Source organism: Myotis brandtii, unplaced genomic scaffold (assembly GCF_000412655.1).
Source record: "Myotis brandtii unplaced genomic scaffold, ASM41265v1 scaffold929, whole genome shotgun sequence".
NCBI lineage: Eukaryota > Metazoa > Chordata > Mammalia > Chiroptera > Vespertilionidae > Myotis > Myotis brandtii.
In genome coordinates, this window is record NW_005371832.1 from 573,900 (window position 1) to 594,963 (window position 21,064).

A 21,064-nucleotide genomic window follows, 5' to 3' on the forward strand; every position below is an offset into this window, starting at 1 on the left:
ACCCTCTGTGAACCAAGATCAGCCAGACAGCTCAGGAGAAGTTGCACTCTATAAACTCTTATTCTAGTGATGCTATGCAACTGTGGTTCGTGGCATGGCGCTGGCCTGCAAACGTCATGGGCCCATAATAAAGTACAGACACTGGGAGTAAGCACTTCGAAACTTCCGTACAGATACGACAGAGTCATTCATTGAATTAAACAATTAAAAAGTAGGCTTGTACTTTGAATATTTTTCATTTTATTTATCTCGTGGTTCATTTTCATTATCCTATATAATAAAAGGCTAATATGCAAATTGTCCCCTCGAGATCGGGAGTTGGACTGGGAGTTCGACCAGGAGGCGGGACCAGCCAGCCAACCTTCTGCGGCCTCTCCTCATCGTCTGGCCCCACCCCGGATTGTCCCCCCTCCCCCCGATCGGGGGCAGGGCCCGCAAGACCTCATCCATGCACAAATTTGTGCACCAGGCCTCTAGTGTTTTATAAAAGTATTCATTTTGCCCTAACTGGTTTGGCTCAGTGGATAGAGCGTCAGCCTGAAGACTGAAGGGTCTCAGGTTCGATTCCGGTCAAGGGCATGTACCTTGGTTGCGGGCACATCCCCAGAAGGGGGTGTGCAGGAGGCAGCTGATTAATGTTTCTCTCTCATCGATGTTTCTAACACTCTATCCCTCTCTCTTTCTCTCTGTAAAAAATCAATAAAATATATTTTTATAAAAAAATTATTTAAAAGTATTCATTTGTGATGAGTTGGAACTTAAAGACAACTGGTCCTTCATCACAAATACAGTAGTTTGAGAAGCCCTGTGCTGTCGACTTGTAAGCCGCCTCTGCCCTCCTCCCCTGAGGGACAGGTGGGCTGTGGAGTGAATTTGGGGAAATCGCAGCACTTGCCGCATTACATTGCAATGAAAACTAGTCTTGCTAGACAGTGTCTTGAGAGTAGGGACTGTGTGTGGTTCATCTTCATAGCCTCATCCTTAGAGCCCTGCCTGGCACACGGAGGGCGTGGGAAATGTTGTCCCGCGTAGGCCTGTCTGTGGCCCGTGACCCGAGAGTGGCGAGGCCATCCTCGGGAAGTCCCTGGGCGTCTGGGTAGTGACCTCTGGGGCTGGCGATGGAAAGCTGGGAGCAGGCGATGAAGACGTGACCTCTCCTCCTCTTTTCCCCACAGAACCAGGTCTCCTCTTCCCACCTGCCCAGCAGCATGAGAGCAGCATGACCGGCCAGCCGCAGGAGGAGCCCCCAGAGCCAGGCCCCCAACTCGACCATCTGCTGCGGAGGGCGAGGTGAGCTTGCGTCCCTTCTCCTGGAAGGTGTAGGAATGTCCGTCGTAACTTATTCTATGTGCTTTTGTCATCTTTCCCCATCTGTGGGGAAAAATGAGTTTCCAGGGACTTGTGGGTGTCGTGCCCGGCCGGTGTGGCTCAGTGGTCGAGCATCGACCAATGAACCAGGAGGTCACGGTTCGATTTCCAGTCAGGGCACATGCCAGGTTTGTGGCTCGATCCCCTGTAGGGGGCGTGCAGGAGACAGCTGCTCAATGATTCTGTCTCATCATTGGTGTTTCTAGCTCTCTCCCCCTCTCCCTTCCTCTCTGAAACCAATAAAAATATATTTTAAAACAAACAAACAAGAGAAAGGAAGTGGGTGTCAGCCTAATTCGACAGAATGTGCTCATTTTGGTTAATGGAGAGGCCGATGGTGGAGCAGGCAGGACCCTGAATTGAGTTTCCAGGGACTGAAGCTCTCATTCCTCCCCTACCTCCTGAACTGGGATCTTGGCAGGTCTTTTGGGGACTGGGGATCCAGGGAATTTGGGGTGAAGGAATCTCTGGAATAGGATGGCATTGGAAGGACGGTCAGTCTGTGGTCTGGGCCTCCTAGAACGTTCTGGACAGAAACTCCTGTCCCACGCAAGGCTGTGAGGGGCCTTAGAGGATCAGCCAGGCCAATGCCCAGCCAATGATGAACAGTGAATTGTTAGAAAGTTCTTCCTAATATTGGGACAATTTCTTATTCCTTTTCTTTTTTTAATGATAAGGGAAAGTTTATTTAGAAAGTTACAGCAGTAGGAGAAGGGCCCTTGGAGCTTAGGAGAAAGAGGGAGAGTGACACAAACCTTGAGCGATGGAAGAGAGAGAGCACACAGGGACAAATTACTTCTCTCTGTACGTTCTCCATCTCTGCTCTGCCATGTGGACCACAAAGACCAGCTTTCAGAGACAGACTCCCTCTTCCGGTTTGAAGATGGCTGTCCTGGCTCTGCTTCCCTTTTTTGTATAAATTCTCCCCAGAGGCTGACGCCACTCACCTTGTCCTCTTGTTCCCTCCGTGTGGGGAAGGATTTCATTACCTGCAGTTGCTCACTTAACCCTGGCTGTTCTTCAGAGAGAGCCCTTCACTCACTAGTCACGGGTACAGCTGGTCCTCGAATAACGTCACTTCCTTTAACACCTTTTCCGTATACCTTGCTGAGATGCTGTAGTAACTTAACTCTTGTTTATATTAACTCGCCTCTGGCAAAATCGGTTTCGTTTTACTTCGTTTCACTTGAGGTCGAAGAACCTGTCAATGACGTTACGTGAGGACTTACTGTGCGCATTGAGCTTCCTCTGTGACCATCACTGTGCTAGATTCTAGATGCATGTGTGAGCAAGACAACGTCTCTGTCTTTTTTAAGACAAAATAGGATCCTTCGAGAGAGTTTGAAGTAAGCTTTAAGCCACTTCTGTGTGTTCCTTTTTTATATTTTGTCTCTTTCCAATTTTTTTTCTTAAATGTTTTATGAATGAAAAGCATGAGTATTCTGTAATTATGGAATATATTTTTCTAGATATGAGCATCTAAGTTAGTTCACTGTACTGTTCAGCTCATCTATAATGTGTTCCTTTCTGATTTTGTCTGGTTAATCTATCAATTATTAAGAGAAACGTGTTAAAAATCTCTCACTGGATTTGTCAATTTCTCCTCGCAGTGCTGAAAATTGTGCTTTATGTATTTTAAGGCAATTTGGTGCACCGATGTTTAGACTCAGTATATATCTTATTGATGAATTGGGAGTCATTTCTACCATCTTTACATACTTTCCATTTTTTTCTGATTTTTCTTTTTGCTTGAGATATTTTCACCTCTTATTCTATTCTTTTCCCCCAGAATCATGTACTCATTTATTTTCCATTTAAAAAAAATACAATAAGTATTCATCTGTCTGGACATGTATATTTAAGTGTGTTCTTTTGCATTTTCCAAAATGAGAGTGAGTTTTTTTTAGAGATTCTATCATTTAAAAAAAATTTCAATGTTGACATGATTGCAGGTGTCCCCCTTTCCCCCTCCGTTTGCCCTCCACCCAGCCCACCTTGTCTTCTTATTTGGAAGTTATATGCTCTGTATCTATTCTTTCTGTGGCTACCCATCTATTTTAACAGGCATACGTGACAAAGTCTAAAATTAATCGGTGTCTTTACCTTCCTCCCAAACAATGCAAGAACCGTAAATGGGTTCACTTCTAGCCACTGCCTCTCCCAATGTGTACAGAGTTATTAGCCTGTGATTTTATTCTACCCTGTTTTCACCTACAAGTTAGACATCATTGTTTCATACATTGTTTGTATAGATTTACTCACACACTTACCAATACTTTTGTCACCATTCTTTCATGAATCCGAGATCATGTTCCTTCCTCCTAATATAAATCTATTAGCATCATCCTTTAGTGCAGTGATGGCGAACCTATGACACGTGTGTCAGAGGTGACACGCGAACTCATTTTTTTGGTTGATTTTTCTTTGTTAAATGGCATTTAAATATATAAAATAAATATCAAAACTATACATCTTTGTTTTACTATGGTTGCAAAGATCAAAAAATTTCTATATGTGACACGGCACCAGAGTTAAGTTTAGGGTTTTTCGAAATGCTGACACGCCGAGCTCAAAAGGTTCGCCATCACTGCTTTAGTGAGACACTGTGGTAGTAAAGTCTCACTTTTTTTTCTTTTGGTCTGGCTTGGTGTTTTGTTTTTGTTGGCTTGAAACGCCTTATTTTGCTCTCAGTTCTGAAAGGTAGCTTTACTGGATATATTCTCTTAGGTCATTGACGCCGTTAGTCCACTGCCCTGGCTCTGAATGTTGCTGTTGAGAAACTGGCTGTCCGCCTGATTGCTGTTCCTTTGTATCTGACCTGGCGTTTCTCTCTGGTTTTGTTCAAGAGCCGGTTGTTTTCTTTGGTGTTCTGGAGCTTCCCTGTGGAGTCAGGAGGAGTAAATTCCTCTGTCTTTATTCTGCGTGGTGTTCGTTGGGATTCCTAGAGCTGAAGATGGGTATCTTCCAGTGATTCTGGAAACATTCTCACTCTTCATTTCTTTGAATATCACGTCTCTCCCGTTCTTTCTAATATCTCTTTCTGGAACTCCAGTTAGACGTATGGTAGACCTTCTCATTCTATTCCCTATGCCTCTTTTTTTTTTTTTTTTAAATATATTTTATTCAGTTTTCACAGAGAGGAAGGGAGAGAGATAGAGAGCCAGAAACATCGATGAGAGAGAAACATCGATCAGCTGCCTCCTGCACACCCCCTACTGGGGATGTGCCCGCAACCCAAGTACATGCCCTTGACCGGAATCGAACCCGGGACCTTTCAGTCCGCAGGCCGACGCTCTATCCACTGAGCCAAACCGGTTTTGGCAATTCCCTATGCCTCTTATCCTTTATTTCATATTTTAAATCTCTGTCTTTCTGTAAACTCTGAATAATTTCTTCAAACTTGTCTTCCATTTGACTAATTTATTCTGTGTCTCAAATGCTATCTAACTCATCCATTGAATTTTTTTCCTTTCAGCTCCTTTTTTTATTATTTCTAGAAGTTCTGGTTCATTATTTTTCAAATCTGCTTGGTGATTTTCTGGTCTCTTATTTCTTGTTCGTATTGCACACTTCTTTCTCTATTTCTCTAACATATTGAAGTAGCTGTTGGAAAATTGTAGGATTCCATGTCGGGTAATTCCAGAGTCTGCCATTTCTACAGGCCTGATTGTGCTGCTGTTGTACCTACCTCCTCGCTGTCTTCTGTCGTCTCTGTGAGCTGCTCATTTTCACTGCAACTTTATCTTTGAGAATTCTTTGAGGTCCGGGTTGACACTGACTTTTCCAGAGAGGATTTGCATTAACTTCTGCTAGTCATCTAGGGCAGTGGTCGGCAAACTGCGGCTCGCGAGCCACATGCGGCTCTTTGGCCCCTTGAGTGTGGCTCTTCCACAAAATACCGACTTCTGCGCGTGGGCCACGAAGTTTCAATCGCACTGTACGTGCGCGCCCGCACGTGGTATTTTGTGGAAGAGCCACACTCAAGGGGCCAAAGAGCCGCACTGATCTAGGGGCACCACCAACCAAAAATCACTTTGATTTTTTACCTGAGGCTTTTCTGGCTACAGAAGTGGCCTGAATTCAAACTACAAAACTGTGCGAAGTCCAGCTTTCGGTACACATTTTCAGTCAAGACTTCCCCAGGCCCTCCCGGCCCAACGCCAGCTTTCCTTGCAGCTCCCTCTGTGCTGTGCTTTGTCTCATTCACGGCGGGGAGCAACTCCCCTGGGAAACTTGAATGTCTAGGAACCTCAGGACAAGAGCCAGCTTTGCTTCAGGATGGCCTCCCAGGGCTCCTGCTTTCGGTTTGTTTTTGGTCTTTGAAGAATCCTTCCATTTGTACCAGCTCAGCAATGTATGTACAGTTTTTATATTTTAAATTTTATCCAGCATTTTATTTGCTTCCATTGGGAAGGTCAAGTAGGGTATCTGGCGGAAAAGTGTATCTTTTTTCTCTCTCTCTCTCTCTCCAGCGTGGCCCTGGGGGGCAGAAATGACTATTCCTTGCTCACGGGAGAGCAAACCCAGGCACAGAGAGGACCTGTAACTGGCTGCAGGTGCCAGACTGGGAAGGAGTGTGTCCCTTTCCTGTCTCCTTTCCCCCGAATAATTACTGACCACATTTTGGGAGATTCACTTTTTGCTCACAGAGGATACGAGTTCCTACCAGAACGCTTTAAATAGTTGGACGGCGTTGTGAAATTTGTTTATGAATCTATTGTTTATCTTCCTTGGGAGAGGAAATGGCTTCTGCATATTTTGTGGCTCATTTCTCTGGCGGTCACCAGCACTTTCCTGCTTCATTCCCGCTCTGGACGCCCCCCTGGACCCACAGCCCGTCCCGTGTGCACCTCCCCCTGGGCCCCAGCTTCTTCCTGTCCTTGTGCTACTCTCCCCTTCTTCTTCTTTCCTGTGTCCCCAGTCCTTCCTGCTATTGGATTTTCAGTCTCATGGTCCGAGGGGCGGCCTCAGGGTACTGAGATGAGACTTCGGGGGCCTGGAAGCAGAGAGAAAAGCTGAGTTTGAACCTAGCTCTGTCCCTCACTAGCTCTGAGCTTCAGTGTCTTCATCTGTAATGGGGACAAGGACCAAAGGAGTCAACGTACATAGAGCTCATACCATGAGCTTGGAGCATGGACGGCACCCAGTCCGCGGTGTGACGTTGTTGTGACTGAGGACAGATGCCTGCGGGCCCTGCTCTTGTTCCGCTGTGCTTTCCCATCGACAGAGCTGGTTGGTGAGGTGTGATGAAGCCTGTGGTCAGTGTGAGATTCCCAGCCTCCCTGTCCTGTTCTTCAAGCCGTTTTTAAAAATAATATGAGGGAAAACCGAACACGCCGGTCTAGCCGAGTTGGCACGGGTTCTAGAAATGGGGCGCCCAGCACCTCGGCCTCCCTTCAAGACCCTCTGTCACGGAGCCAGGAGGGGGCTGGCGCCTCATTCACTGGGGCATTGCCCTGTGGAGCCCCCGGGTCAAGGGACGGTACAGCCGCTCTGCTGGACACCTGTCTAGCGGTGGGGGGAGGGGTCTTCACTGTCCATCTTACTTCATTCTTACTTCACCCTGATGTGGCACTTCCCTTCACACACTCCCTTCTAGCAAGCGGCTTTGTGTTGCTCAGGTTTGCATCACTTCCTGATTTGATATCTATCAAGCAACAACTTTCCTCAGCGCCGCTATTTGTAGCACTGGCTGTGTACGGTGGGTGAGCGGTATAAAAAACACATAGGGTGGCTGTAACCCCAAAACTGCTCTAAAAAAATAAACTCCATTCATTTAAAAAAGACTTTCTGACCAAAAAGTGCACAAATGATCAACCATCTTCATACGATTAGGCGTCAGGTATTCAGAGTGGGTGTCCACGGGGATAGCACCATGCCCTCGAATGGTCAGGGATGCCGGGGGGAGGGAGATTAGAGCCGGCCTCGACGGGGCAGGTGGGATGAGGCAGCTGAAGAGGAGCCTGGTACCTTCTGGGTGGAGAAGTGGCGTGAACCGAGGCGTAGAGACCGGCCTCCTCCTGAGCCGGTGAGACTCGCTGGGGTCGTCCAGCCCCACAGAGGACCCCTGTGCCCGGTGGACAGCCACCTCCACGAGCAGATCGGAAGCCCGGGGGAGTCCTGCAGCCAATGCTGGCTGTGTTTCCCCAGTGTTTTTGACCACACGGCCCATGAAGGCGGTGGTCTTGAGTGGATTTGTATTTGGCTTCTAACAGATGCTTCCATTCATTCCAGGCCACCAACTCACTTTTGTAAAACAGGGTTTGGCAATTTTCTTTAAGAAAAATTCAGGCTGTGATACCAAAAAAGTATCTGGAGGCAGCCACTCACCTTCCTTTTCCCAGGGTTGCTCAGGTGTCCCGAAGGCGGGGCGGGGGGGGGGGGGGTTTCTGGGAGCCTGAGCGCTGACCGTGCTGGCCTTCGGGGGAGCTGCTTTCTCCTCATGGCTCCCAAGGTGATGTCCGGGATGTTCTGGACCCAGCTGGGGGGCCCGGCCCACCCCGCCTGCAAACCCCAGTCTGTTACCAGCCTCTCTCCCTACGATGCCTCCTGCTTCCTGTCCCGCCTCCACGCTCATTACTCAGAGCTGTCAGCCAAGATTGATTACTTACTCCATCTAACTGGCCTTGCCCATGAGGAGCTCAACTGGTAGATTATCGGTGATGCCCCCACGTTGTTGGCCGAGTCCTGCACATCGAAACAAGGGATTGTCCTAAAGTCAGATGTGAACTTTTCCAGAGCCAGGAAATTAGGACACTTGATGCCGGGGCTATCTGAGGAGTTTGGGGAGTATTGAGACAGGGGGCTCCCGGGCAAAGGACTCATGCTTGCACGGCCATGTAAAAGCTGATGGAATCGCCCTGACCAGTTTGGTTCAGTGGATAGAGCGTCGGCCTGCGGACTGAAGGGTCCCAGGTTCGATTCCGGTCAAGGGCATGTACCTTGGTTGCAGGCACATCCCCAGTAAGGGGTGTGCAGGAGGCAGCTGATTGATGTTTCTCTCTCATCGATGATTCTAACTCTCTATCCCTCTCCCTTCCTCTCTGTAAAAATCAATAAAATAAATATTTTTTTTTTTAAGCCGATGGAATCGTTTATCATCTAAGTGTTTACATGCCGCTTGGAGACTGACCATTAGCTCCTCACTGTTGGGTGGTCTCCCTTCTAAAAGATATTTTTTAAACCTTTATTATACTAATTGTGTATATTTTCTAAATATATAAAAATATTAAAGCACTCGAGCTGGAGCTTAAGGTGCTCTGATAAGCTCTTCCACTCACTCGTTCCTTTTCCCAGAAGATGGCAGAGCTGGGACTGAAATCCAGGTGTCCTGACTCCCAGCGCTCTCCACTACGAGGCTGGGCTCCCTAGGGGTCAGGGGCCAGTGGTGGAAAATCGTCCTGTCCCAGCTCCTGGCTCAGAATTGTGGGGTGTCCCTGAGACAGGCAGGGTCTGGGAAGGTTCCTTCAGCTGAGCCTTTGCAGATCAGAGCCAGAGGGACTTCCTTGGGGGTCCACCGGGTCCGAGCCCCTCGTTCTGCGGAAGCTGAGTCTGAGGTGTAGGGAGGGGAAGTCATTTGCCCAACAAGGTCACAGGACCGGTCTCCCTTTCTGTTTGGTCCGGGTTATCTCTCTATTGGGTTTGCATTTCCTGAGTACACAGCCACTGGGTGGGGGCGGGGTGGAGGGCAGGGGAAGTGGGCTTGAAAGAACCCCATCGGAGAATGTTTACATTTCCTGTGAGTGTCCCATGAAGGGAGATGACCCGTGTGCACACAGTGAGGGGACAGGGAGGTCGGTTTAGGTCCAGGGGACCAAGAACGAGGGGGAACAAGGACAGAACAAGAGCTATTCAGAGCCGGCTGTGACAGTGTCATCGATAGAATGGAAATCAATAGCATTTGCTCCTTTGCCCTCTGGGATGCCTTCTTGCTTATATTTTTGGACTCAGGCCACGGAGAGGCTCTGGCCTCATGTGAGTGGCAGTGGCTTTGTGGTTTCTGGGGGTTCTCTGGCCTCCGCCTCTTGGCTCCGTCCATCTTCTCACCAGCTCCTGTGATCCTTTGGAGAACTCTTCCCCCCTCCGAGCTTCCATAGCTTAGCCCCAAACGGCACTACAGCCAGTGGGCGTGGGCGTGGGCGTGGGCGTGGGCGTGTCCCCCACTGCTAAGGGTTAGAGTGGCCTCGTTTTTTCTTCTCCAGCATCTGTGAGGCTGACATGAGCTCTGAGAGGGTTGGGAGCTTCCAACCAAGAGGGCTCTCATTTGCCCATCAGGTCAGGTAGCAGATGTGGGCCACCACGGCGCCCCCAGCCTGCTTCCCCCGGACAGCCTTGCCTGACGGGTGTCCCAAGTTCCTTAAAGGAGGCCGTTTGTGTGTGTGTTTCCAGCAGGCAGAGAGGCATATGTGGGCAGAGTCACTGCCAGTTTCCTGGAATCTGAGAGCTGGGGGCCCCCTCGAAACAGGAAAGGAAGTAGACTGTCTCCTTATCTGGTGTCAGGGAGGGAATGAAATGACTCTTGCCGGGGAACCGGGACGCCCCCCTTTAAACTTTCTTCTTTAATGATAACCACAGAGATGCTTAAGCTTTAGATGGCCACTGAATGATGACTTCTCTTTTCCTCTCCTGGGGTCTTGAACTGCTTGAGAGCTGGGCCCCAGAGAGCAGAACAGCTTCTTCATTACCAGTCATCACGTTGGACAACTTGGCCTGAGCCGGGCCACACTCACAGTTCCTCGTGGGCACCCCCTGAATTGCCCGGGCCCCTGGAGAACCGTGGGCCTCTCTTGCAGAGGCTGACCTGCCCCAGAAACCTCCTCCAACAATGAGCAAGCCACGCGGGCACCCACACTCCTGGCATCTCTCTGCCTAGTGAACAGTGTGCCAAGTGCACTGCTGTCTTTCCCTGGTGTCTCTGGGTCTTCGTCATGGAGACAGTCAGTGTCCCCTGATGCAGCAGTGTTTTCAGGGGGCAGGGCAAGAGGTTGTTGGTCCTGCCCCAACGGGCCCAGACGACTGAGGTCTTCCTCTCTTCTTTCCTGTGTCCACTTCTACCAGCCCCTGCCCCCAAGCACCGTTCTGCTCATTGAAATAAAGGGAGGGCTGAAGGTTGCCCAGGAAACAAATAACCAAACGGATTCAATCACAACTGAGTCACTGAGCCGGATCCACACTGATCCCGAGTCCAACCAAACCACAGGAGCCCCGCCCGGGTGGTGAGCCTCTGCGTCCTCACTGAGTGCCACGCTGGTCCCGTGCAGTCTCTTGTTTAATCTTCTCCAAAAACCTGGGCCGGTAGGTAGCGTTATTCCCCTTTTACAGATGTCACAACTGAGGCTCAGAAAAAAAGATTGGATCACTTTGCTGGTGGAAGCTTAAGATTTGAACTCTGATCTCCTGACTCCAGAACCGGTGATCTCGGCACTTTTGTGAGGACAATGCCTGCCATGTAACCCCATGGTTCATCTCCAGTGAAAGTTCCTAACGATTAAAAAAAAACAAAACATGTTCCAGATAGCTGGAGCTCAGCCCTTGAAGCCTAGAGTGTTTTTTAGAATAAAATACATCAGTTTCTTTTTCATAATTCCAAGTTCATGGCTATATGCTAGAGCAAGCATGTCAAACTCAAAGGCTAACATGGGCCAAATAAACAAGGTTGAAGTTTATGTGGGCCACAAAAAATCTTCGGTAGAGACATGCTGAATACAAAGGGCTGAAATAAATGAGTAATTGTTAACATAAAATAATAGAACATTTTGATAAAAATTAATATTTTTTCTTGAACATTAACTTCCCAGACACTGAATAACTGCACAAATTAATAAGCATAATGCAAATAAACCTATCTTTCTTGTTCTCCGAAAGGGAAATATTTCCTGTTGCACACACCAAACAAGTCAGTCCAAGACTAATGACGTGGTAATCGGCAGCTAAAATATTTGCTGCTGGTATTAGTGGAGAGAAATGGTGCGCCTGCTCGTGAGGCACGTAAGGGAAATTAATGCAACACGATTATAGTAATCAGTCATTAGCAAACGTTGTAGTTCATTATTAATAACTGGTGGCCCGGTGCACAGATTCATGCACATTGAAAGGAAATTAATTAGAAGAAAGATTTGTGCGGTAAACGTTTATTTTTAAATTGCCAGTCTGCATCATATGTACCGGCCAGTTGTTCAGACGGACAGTCGGCCACTTAGCCTTTTATATATATACTAGAGGCCCAGCGTGCACGAAATCATGCGCAGTTCGGGTCCCTAGGCCTAGCCTGGCCTCTGTCACATGGCCTCTGCCATCCTGCGATGCTACGTGAAGCTCCCCACCCCAGGATGCTCGCAGCCCCTCGACTGCTCTGCGAGGCTCCCCCCTGCCCCTTGACTGCTCCACGAAGCTTGCTGCTGCCCTGCAAAGCTCTCTGCTGGACGCTCTGTGAAACTCGCTGCCACCTGTGTGACTGCTCCGCTAAGTTCACGGCCACCCCGGGAAGCAGCCTGCCACCACCACTCAACAGCCCCCAGTCCTGCCCCGTTGCCACCCCCCCCACCCCATCATGATGAGCGGCTCGGGGGCTGGGGGAGAGGGGGGACCGAGAGGCGCTCCATGCACTTCATGGTGACTGGTCGACCATTTGGTCGTGATGCCACCTAGCTCTTTATACATATTAGGAAGATTATGTATAACGGGATATTGTGAAAATTAAGTTACGAAATTTTTATTAAAACGTTTCTTGCATACCATTATATTGGCTGGGCTGCAAAAATATTCGTTGTGGGCTTCAAGTTTGACATGCTTGACCTAGAGCAATAGTTCTCAACCTTCTGGCCCTTTAAATACAGTTCCTCATGTTGTGACCCAACCATAAAATTATTTTCTTTTTTTTTTTTTTAACATATAGAAATTTTTTGATATTTGCAACCATAGTAAAACAAAGACTTATATTTTTGATATTTATTTTATATATTTAAATGCCATTTAACAAAGAAAAATCAACCAAAAAAAATGAGTTCGCGTGTCACCTCTGACACGCGTGTCATAGGTTCGCCATCACTGTGCTCGAGGGTTGAAGGTTGCTAGGCGACGATGGCCAGAGCCCCAGGGCACATGTAAACTATGGTGTAAGTCAGCTCCCTGCCACCCTTCAGAAGTCAAGGATAGACTGGGAGGGTCCACCGCGGGGGAAGTAGCTTCCTGCTCCTCAGACCTGCAGTGGGTGTACCAGGGACGCTGCCAAGGGTCAGAGTATCGTCCTGGCATCAGAGGGTCGCACCCTCGCCCTCTCACTGATTGCGTGACCTGGGGCAGGTCATCTCCTGCCTGTGAATTCCCTCACCTTTCAGATCAAATCATTTTGACCTCACAGGTTTGTAGTGGGGACAAAATAAAATAGTGGATCCTGTGCTTTGTACAGTGCTTTCCAGAATGTTCCTATTGGCTGCGAGGACATGTACGTCCTCCCATGAACTCCTCAGTGTCCCTGTCAGAGGCTCATGGGGCCAGAGAGGGGCTGGCCTGCCCCGGGGCAGGTCACGCTACATCTCAGGATCGACCTCCTCATCCCACAGCTGTTAAAGAGAAGGAACCCTGAGCTTTTTACTCTTCTGTTCAAGAAAGAAAGAAAAGGGTGGCCAGGGGCAGAATGACTCTCTTTAACCTGTATTTTTTTAAAAATATATTTTATTGATTTTTTACAGAGAGGAAGGGAGAGGGATAGAGAGTTAGAATCGATGAGAGAGAAACATCCATCAGCTGCCTCCTGCACACCTCCTACTGGGGATGTGCCTGCAACCAAGGTACATGCCCTTGACCGGAATCGAACCTGGGACCTTTCAGTCTGCAGGCCGACAACTATCCACTGAGCCAAACCGGTTAGGGCTAACCTGTATTTTTTTCTTTCTCCCTTCCTTGCTAGAAGTGGGATTTCCATTTAACTTTTTTTTTTTTAATTAAAAAAAAATGATGTTCTGGGGGATGGAACACAATATTTAGACATGTTGACTGACAGCTGATGGGTGTGTTGTCAATACAGCATCACCACAAATCACGCTCCCAGGGTTGGTGGGAGGAGATCTGTGTGTGAACGTGTGTGCACACACTTGGATGATGTAAAGTGGCTGGGAGGGGCCAGTGACCCTTTCCGTAAGCAGTTCCCTTGGGGGGTCCGCCACAGGGGATGATCAGCCCTTTAGAGCGGAAGTGGGGAGTCAGCCTCCATTGGGAGTTGAGGGGATCTTCCCCTCTGGTGTCCTTAGCACCCAGTGGGTGCCCTGTTTATGCTGAGCCCTAAGGACAGGGCTGATGCTGCACTTCTCAGAACAAGTCCCCGTCTGAGGGCGGAGGCAGAGGAAACTGGTGGGAGCAGGGTGCCGGGTGGTGTAATGCAGACCTACCGGCTGAGCCCTGGCCCGTTCTCACTTGCCCTCTAGGCATTTTCCTCGTGTCTTCATGTGCTGCCTGCTGCTGGGGGACTCAGACCTCTCTGAGCCTTGGGGTCCTCGGTCCAGCTGCCTCAGGGACAGCTCCTGTCGTAGGTCTCAGAGCAAAACTGAACATTCACACTGCCCCCATCTGTGTCGGTGTGAACCCAGGCATCATCTTGGCTCCTGCACCCCATGCCCACTTCATCCCTGCGTTCCATCAGAGCCACCGCGAAATGCATTCTGGAAGCTGTATAGCTCTGTAGGTCAGGAGCTCAGGGTGTGTGTGGGTGAATGTGGGGTGAATGGTTGGAAAGGTGGATAAGGCCAACCCCTGAGAAGCCTCCTTTCGAGGCTGAGCTGTTCGGATGCTTCTCCTGTTGGCAGAGTGAGCGGTGGCGGTTTTACGCTGAGGGGTGGGAGGGCTGGAGGGGTGGAGGCCGCCTAGGAAGAGTCTGTACCATAAATCAGACCGTGGGGATGAGAGGAGATGGTCAGGGAAATGACCATCTGTCGCGGAGAGGTCAACAGGAATGAGAACCTGTTCGCAGAGGGGCTCCTGGGGCCCCAGGTTTCTGATTCTGGCTCCTCCGGAGTTTAGGATGAGTGAAGAGAAAGGGCAGAGGTGGGGGGTGGAAGTGTGTTCGGGGGCAGGGGAAAGGCCTGCAGCCTCCGTTTTCTCTGTGAAGTGGCGCCAGGGTCATTCGCGGAGACAAAGCCTGTTGGCTCGGGTCATGCGTGGACTTTGGTCTCTCCACTCTTTTGCCAGCAGAGGCTGCCACATGCTCCCTAAACTCTCGGGGGATTTGTATCAGCCAAGAGCAGCTGGGGAGTCAGACGGGGGACTTACCTGCCAACCAGTTCCTCTGGGGGTCAATAGGGCCGTGAAGACATCTTACAGCCCTGCCTTTCCTCATCCTTTTCCTAAAACCTGATGTCTCAACGTCAGCTTTGTCAGAAACCCTACTATGGCCCTGACTGGTTTGGCTCAGTGGATAGAGCGTCGGCCTGTGGACTGAAAGGTCCCGGGTTCGATTCCAGTCAAGGGCATGTACCTTGGTTGCGGGCACATCCCCAGTGTGGGGTGTGCAGGAGGCAGCTGATCGATGTTTCTCTCTCATTGATGTTTCTAACTCTCTATCCCTCTCCCTTCCTCTCTGTAAAAATCAATAAAATATATTTTTAAAAAAAAGAAAGAAAAGAAACCCTACTATGAAGGCCTTTGGGGAGAAAGGTCCTCTCACTTCAGAAAATGTCCGCTGAGGGCCTACCCCACCCAGGTCTGCTCTGAGCACCACGGCGAACCCAGCTTTCTGCCTCCGGGAGTCTGTGCCGATCCGTAGACACACAGCTCAGATGTGGAACGACATCACGCGCTTTGTAACGTGCCCACACACCTCAGCGATAGGGCAGGTTTGGTTCCAGACCCCTGCAACAAAGCGAATATCACAGTAAAGCAAGTCACACGCATGTTTTAGTTTCCCGGTGCACATAGAAGTGGTGTTTACACTATACTGTCGTCTACTAAGTGTGCGATAGCATTATGTCTTAAAAAGGCAATGTACACACCTTCATTATAGATACTTCATTGCAAAGAAAAATGCTAACCAGCATCTGAGCCTTCAGCAAATCATAATCTTTTGGTTGGTGGGGGGTCTTGCCTCCATGTGGATGAAACATCGAGGTATACTCGTATTAAAGCTCCCTCGGCGCATTCACGCACCCGCAAATCTGTCTTATCCAACTTCTCCCTAATGATGGCAGCTGCCCTCCCCTCAGGCCCCAGACTCCTGCACCTGTATATGCCTGTCACACTCGTTACTATAACGGCATGAGTTCAGTAACTGTTATGTAAGCTGATGACCTACGGATGCAAAAAAGAAAGGGAAATGCTGTTTCTATGAAAAGCAAACTGAATGCTCTGGAAAGAACTTACAAAAGCGAGGCACCAAAAGGACATTGCTGCCAGGTTGGGTGTGAGCCGGACAGTGGTTGAGGAATGGCCGTAGCGGGGAGAGAGAACCTGAGCAAGTCAGAGGAGCCTGCACCCGCATTCCTTCGCCATGTCCTGACTTCCGGCTCTTTCACAGCCGGACCTGGAAAGTGGTAGATTGTGCATTATGGAGGGCTTTATGCGTAAAAGACAAATTCGGAGCTCTGTTCCACAGATCTGTGAGCAAAGAAAAGGCCTGGACCAGCCTGCCTCAGAACATCACTGAGATATTTGTGTTTTAAGCTAACATGAAATGTTAAGGCTTGAATGTGCTGCTTTTAAGTGTATATGCAGGTTTTTTTCACTGGTTTATTATATCTGTGTTTTAAAGAAGTCATAGAGTCTGTGGCTTAGTAATTTAGAAAAATATAAAAAGCTGTAAAATGAACAGTTCCCTTCCTGCTCTTCTTCCCATTCTGCCCAGAGACAGCCCCTCCCCAGAGACAACTATTACTAGTTTTTTGAGTCTTTCCAGGTTTTCTTTATGCATAACAAGCAACTATAAATATATAGCCGATCTTCATTATTCGCTGATTCCATATTCACAAATCCTCCCACTCTCTAAAATTTATTTGTCATTGGCGGGCATGCACAGAGCAGGGAAGAGCTCGAGCCGCCTGACACCAGCTGAGGCTGACCCAAGGGGACACTCTGCTGTAAGCAAGTGTCCTTCTCATGGTCCATGTAGTGACACATTGGTTTGTTTTTCATGTTTTTGTTGATGATTTCTCTGTTCTCGGTGGCCCCCAAGCGTAGTGCTGAAGTGCTGTCTAAGGTTGCTAAGGGCAGGAAGGCTGTGATATTCGGACATGGGTTATAGTGCTATCAGTCATGAGTTAAATGCGAATGAACCGGCAATGCATACTAGTATTAAATAAGGTGTCTTTAAACAGAAACACACCCAAACAAGATTATGTATTGATCGGTTGATGAAAATGTTACGACCAGGAGCTTGTAGGAACCTAACCCTGTGTTTCCCCTAGAAGCAATGGTACAGTGCTGGCTAATTTAGTGTTCATGGCAACTTTACAGAACCTAACTACCTTGAATAATGAGAATCAACTATTTACATATATATCCTGTTTTAACCTTGAAAATCTTTCCACACCAGTTTGTAGTTTCTGTGTTCGTTTTTAACAGCTGTCTAGTATTCCATCGTATGGTTATTCCATCGTATGGTTATGTGTGTGTGTGTGTGAATCAATCCCTTAATGATAGGCATTGGAGGTATTTTCAGCCTTCGGTTATTCAAACAATAATGCAGTGTATACATACTATGTCTATAAATCATTTGTATGGGTCACATGTTATGAGTCTCTGCTGTAACCCATTTATCAGAAAGGGGACTCTGCTGCCAGGCCCCGCTGGCTCAGAGCTCTAAGACTTTTGAGCAGCCTTCTTCATCAGAGAGGGGTTCTTCATTCAGGGCCCGGCCCATGTGGCTCGGAGGTTGAGCGTCACGGTTCAATTCCCAGCCTGGTCACGTGCCCTGATTGAGGGCTTGATCCCCAGTGGGAGGCGTGCAAGAGGCAATATGTCCTAAAGAAATTCTCACAGGGGTCCATGAGGGGACACGTCTGAGAATGCTCATCACAAGTAGGCAAGGTAGTAAAGTGGTGATTGTGAGGGGCACGTGAAGGGCTCGGCACCATGCCTGGCCTGGGGTCAGCGCCCCTGTGAGCCATCATTCTCATTCATCCTTCCGTCTGCTCAGCCTCATGGTAGCCCAGCTCCTCAGCACAGTGCCCGTGTCTTTCCTGCTGCTCCCCCACTGCGGCCCGCCCCTCGCTATTCATCTCCACACAGGCCTGGAGGATGCCTGAGTGTCGGTGGCATTCCTAGGCTGGTGCCCTGCCCCTAACGCTGGACCACTCCAGCTCCCCGAGAAGGGGATTGGCTCCTTCACGCCCTGCTCTTCATCCTTGTACACAGGGCTGGTGTTTGACAAACTTGCTCGATGCATTTCATAAACACTGAGGGAATCTGCTTCGGCTTAAGCACTGCTTGTGGCACGGTGGGACAGGGAGGAGAGACCGTCGCACAGCGGCATGGAGACAGTCTACTCCTGTAGAACTTCCATCCGGTGTTGGTTGAAAAACACAACACCCGAGGTGACCGGCCTGGTGGAGTGATGTTTCCCACAAATAAAAGCGTGCGTGCCTGGGCCTGTGGAGCCTTCCCCGAGGGTTTGGTCCTCGTGGTGTCTCCACAGTCTCTCTGCAGGGCCCCTGGGCGATGCATCACTTCAGCCCCCGGGTTTGTAGCAGCAAAAGGAAGTTGTTTTGGCAAGAAATTGGGACAGTGAGATAATGGGGGCCAATGACCAACAGGATATGTGTCTGGAGCAAGTCCAGCCAGGTTTGGAGGCCTCCCAGGGGGCATGTAAAGGGTTCCAGAGGAGGGAGCAAACCCGGGAAAGGGCAAGATACCCTCTTGATTCCCCGAGGCTTCTTCGTGTGTGTGTGTGTGTGTGTGTGTGTGTGTGTGTGTGTGTGTGTGTGTGTTTCAAAGATTAAGGGAGAGGGAGATAGGAAGAAACATCAATGATGAGAGAAAATCATCAATTGGCTGCCTCTTGCACGCCTCCCACTGGGGATCAAGCCCTCAACCAGGCACATGCCCTGGCTGGGAATCGAACCGTGACGCTCAACCACCAAGCCACATGGGCCGGGCCCTGAATGAGGAGCCCCGCTCTGATGAAGAAGGCTGCCCAAAAGTCTGAGAGCTCCGAGCCAGCGGGGCCTGGCATTGCCCGCGGATGGGGCCCCTGTAGCTGCCGCATCAGAATGCCTGGGGGACCTCCTGTCTCACACGCAGGCAGGAAAGCCAGACACCCAGGAACAAGGCAGCATCGCAGACTGTTACCCAGTGAACCGTGAGCTGTTTTCCAGAAAAAGGGGGGCGGGGGGGGGTAGTTTCCTGGAGACACTCAGTCCATCCCTGGGGTCTCAGGTATCCAGGGGCTTTTGATTTTTATCTAGTCTGATGTCTCCGAAGGCTGCAGACCAAGCCAAGCCTTTCGCCTCATTTGGGAACTAAACCCCTAAAATCTGGGGGTGCCCCAGGTGACAGTGCTGGCCTCTCCACTCCCCATCGCCCCGCAGTAGAAGACAGTCTAGCCTGCTGTAGGCTCTCTCAGCAGCTCAGCAAGCAGGTGTGGGCCTGAATAATATCACCAGCGCCCGCAGGTGCTCTGCTTATGTTTTCTTAGGCTTATAATTCACTGTGATGCTGGGGGTGGGACCAAGGGGGTCAGATCTACCTGCCAACCAGCACCCCTTCCCCTCTGTCTTTACCCCCGCCCCCCTGGAGCTTCAACAAAGCAGCTGGAGGGAACCCGCCCAGCCCTGCCCTGCCCTGTGCTCAGCCCTGCCCTGCCCTGCCCTGCCCTGCCCAGGACAACTGCGGGGATGAGCATCCTTTCTTTGGCCAAAATCCCAAGTGCTGATTCATAAGACCTGAGCCCCAAGTCCTCAGGGACAGGCGTGGAGAATCCGTCCTGCAGGCCCAGACCCCTCCAGCTGGCACCCCGCTTAGGCCCTCCCTGAGTTCCTACCAGAAGGGGTCTGTCCACTGTGCATCCTGGTCCCTGGCTGGAGTGACCTCACCCTCCTTCGAGACCCCCCTCCACCTCTTCCTTGTGAAATGTCTTGGAATCTTCAGGAAGCCTTCCCTGCACCCCCCAGACGGTGAGCTTAGAGACCCAGGATTGCGGGCTTTATCGCCCCTAGCAGCGTCCTGGCATGTAGGTCTGCAGTGTGAGTTTGTATGAAAGACAAGACCGGGCACAGATGCCCGGCTCCACACCGTGAGGGCACTGGCCATGATCTGGTCAAATGTGGCGCGAATTAGGTCTTCCGTGTGGTCGCTGATGGATCCTGAGACTCTCCTAGCAGCTCCTCCTTAAGAGAAACTTGTGATTATGAAGTAGCCAGGGTTTGGGTCACCCAGAAACTCGCGTGTAAATTGTTCAGGTGTCTCCCTGCCTCGCCTTCTCTCTGCAGACCTCTTGTCAACCTCAGCTCCCCAGCACCCCTCTCACCTTCACAGAGTCAGTGCCACAGCCTGATCTCCCTACCCCGTCCCAGCCATTTGTGGAAGGGGGCGGTGTGAAAAACTCCATCCAGGAATATATCAACGAGGCCCCCTCGGACCATGGCTGCCTCCTCCAGGAAGCCACCTGAGACTCCTACTGTCCCCGCCTCTCTCCCCATGTCCTCAGCTTCCACACTCTCCATGCCGGCGAGGGAGGGAGAGGGGTGGCATGTGGCGGTCACTGGGGAAGACGATGTTAATTCCCGGGTAGAGAATGACTGCTAGCCGGGGGAGAGCACAGTGACAGTGAGGACCAGGAACCTGCCACCAGGAAGTGAAATAGCGCCAGTCTTCATTTCTTGATGAAGAACAGGCCACTGGAGGAGAAGTCCACACTCCTCCACTCAGCAGGTTCTCGGGCTCCTTCCTGATCCCTGGGGCTTGGAGGGAGCAGTGGATGCCACGGGGTGAGACTGAAGGTGGGAGAAACAAATGCCCCTTGCTGCCCAAAGAAGCCTTGAAAATGCCCCCAAAGCCTGGCTGGCGTGGCTCAGTGGTTGAGCGCCGACCTATGAACCAGGAGGTCATGGTTCGATTCCCAGTTAGGTCTCATACCTGGGTTGCGGGCTCAGTCCCCAATGTGGGGCTTGCAGGAGGCAGCCGATCAATGATTCTCTCTCATCATTGATGTTTCTATCTCTCTCCCTCTCCCTTCCTCTCTGAAATCAGTAAAAATGCCCCCACAGCCAAGAGTCGCATGAAATGGGTGCAGGGAGCAGCGGGGCCACGAAGGAGCCAGGCTCAGCCGTCTCTGCGTGGAGGGAGGCTCCGGCGCCGACCACTGCCATTGGCAGAACTCCAGCCTGGTAATTGGGTTACTGGATTACAAACCACCCACCGGCTTCATTTAGAAGACTAATCAGAAAGCATGTAGAACAACATTCTTGCTCTAAAGGAGACCACGGACCATGAACCCATGTCTTGGAGAAGTGCCTCGGCTTCAGCCTCCCCTGGGGAGTTGGGGAGAGAGATGGAGTAAAAGACTCCCAGCCAAGGGCCAGTTTGGCTCAGTGGATAGAGCATCAGCCTGTGGACTCAAGGGTCCTGGGTTCGATTCCGGTCAGGGGCACATGCCCGGGTTGCAGGCTCGGTCCCCAGTAGGGGGCGTGCGGGAGGCAGCCGATCAGTGATTCTCTCTCATCGTGGATGTTTCTCTCTCTCTCCCACTCCCTTCTTCTCTGAAATATATATATAT

General features: G+C 50.2%; 1 protein-coding gene across 1 annotated transcript in view; it reads left to right on the plus strand.

The window, feature by feature from the left end:
* TRERF1 (transcriptional regulating factor 1) overlaps positions 1 to 21,064 on the plus strand; it is a 212,641-nt gene that overhangs the window by 145,103 nt on the left and 46,474 nt on the right. The window contains exon 4 of the mRNA XM_014532964.1: positions 1,176 to 1,290. The gene's annotated coding sequence lies outside the window, so the exon portion shown is untranslated. The remainder of the gene's footprint in view (positions 1 to 1,175; positions 1,291 to 21,064) is intronic.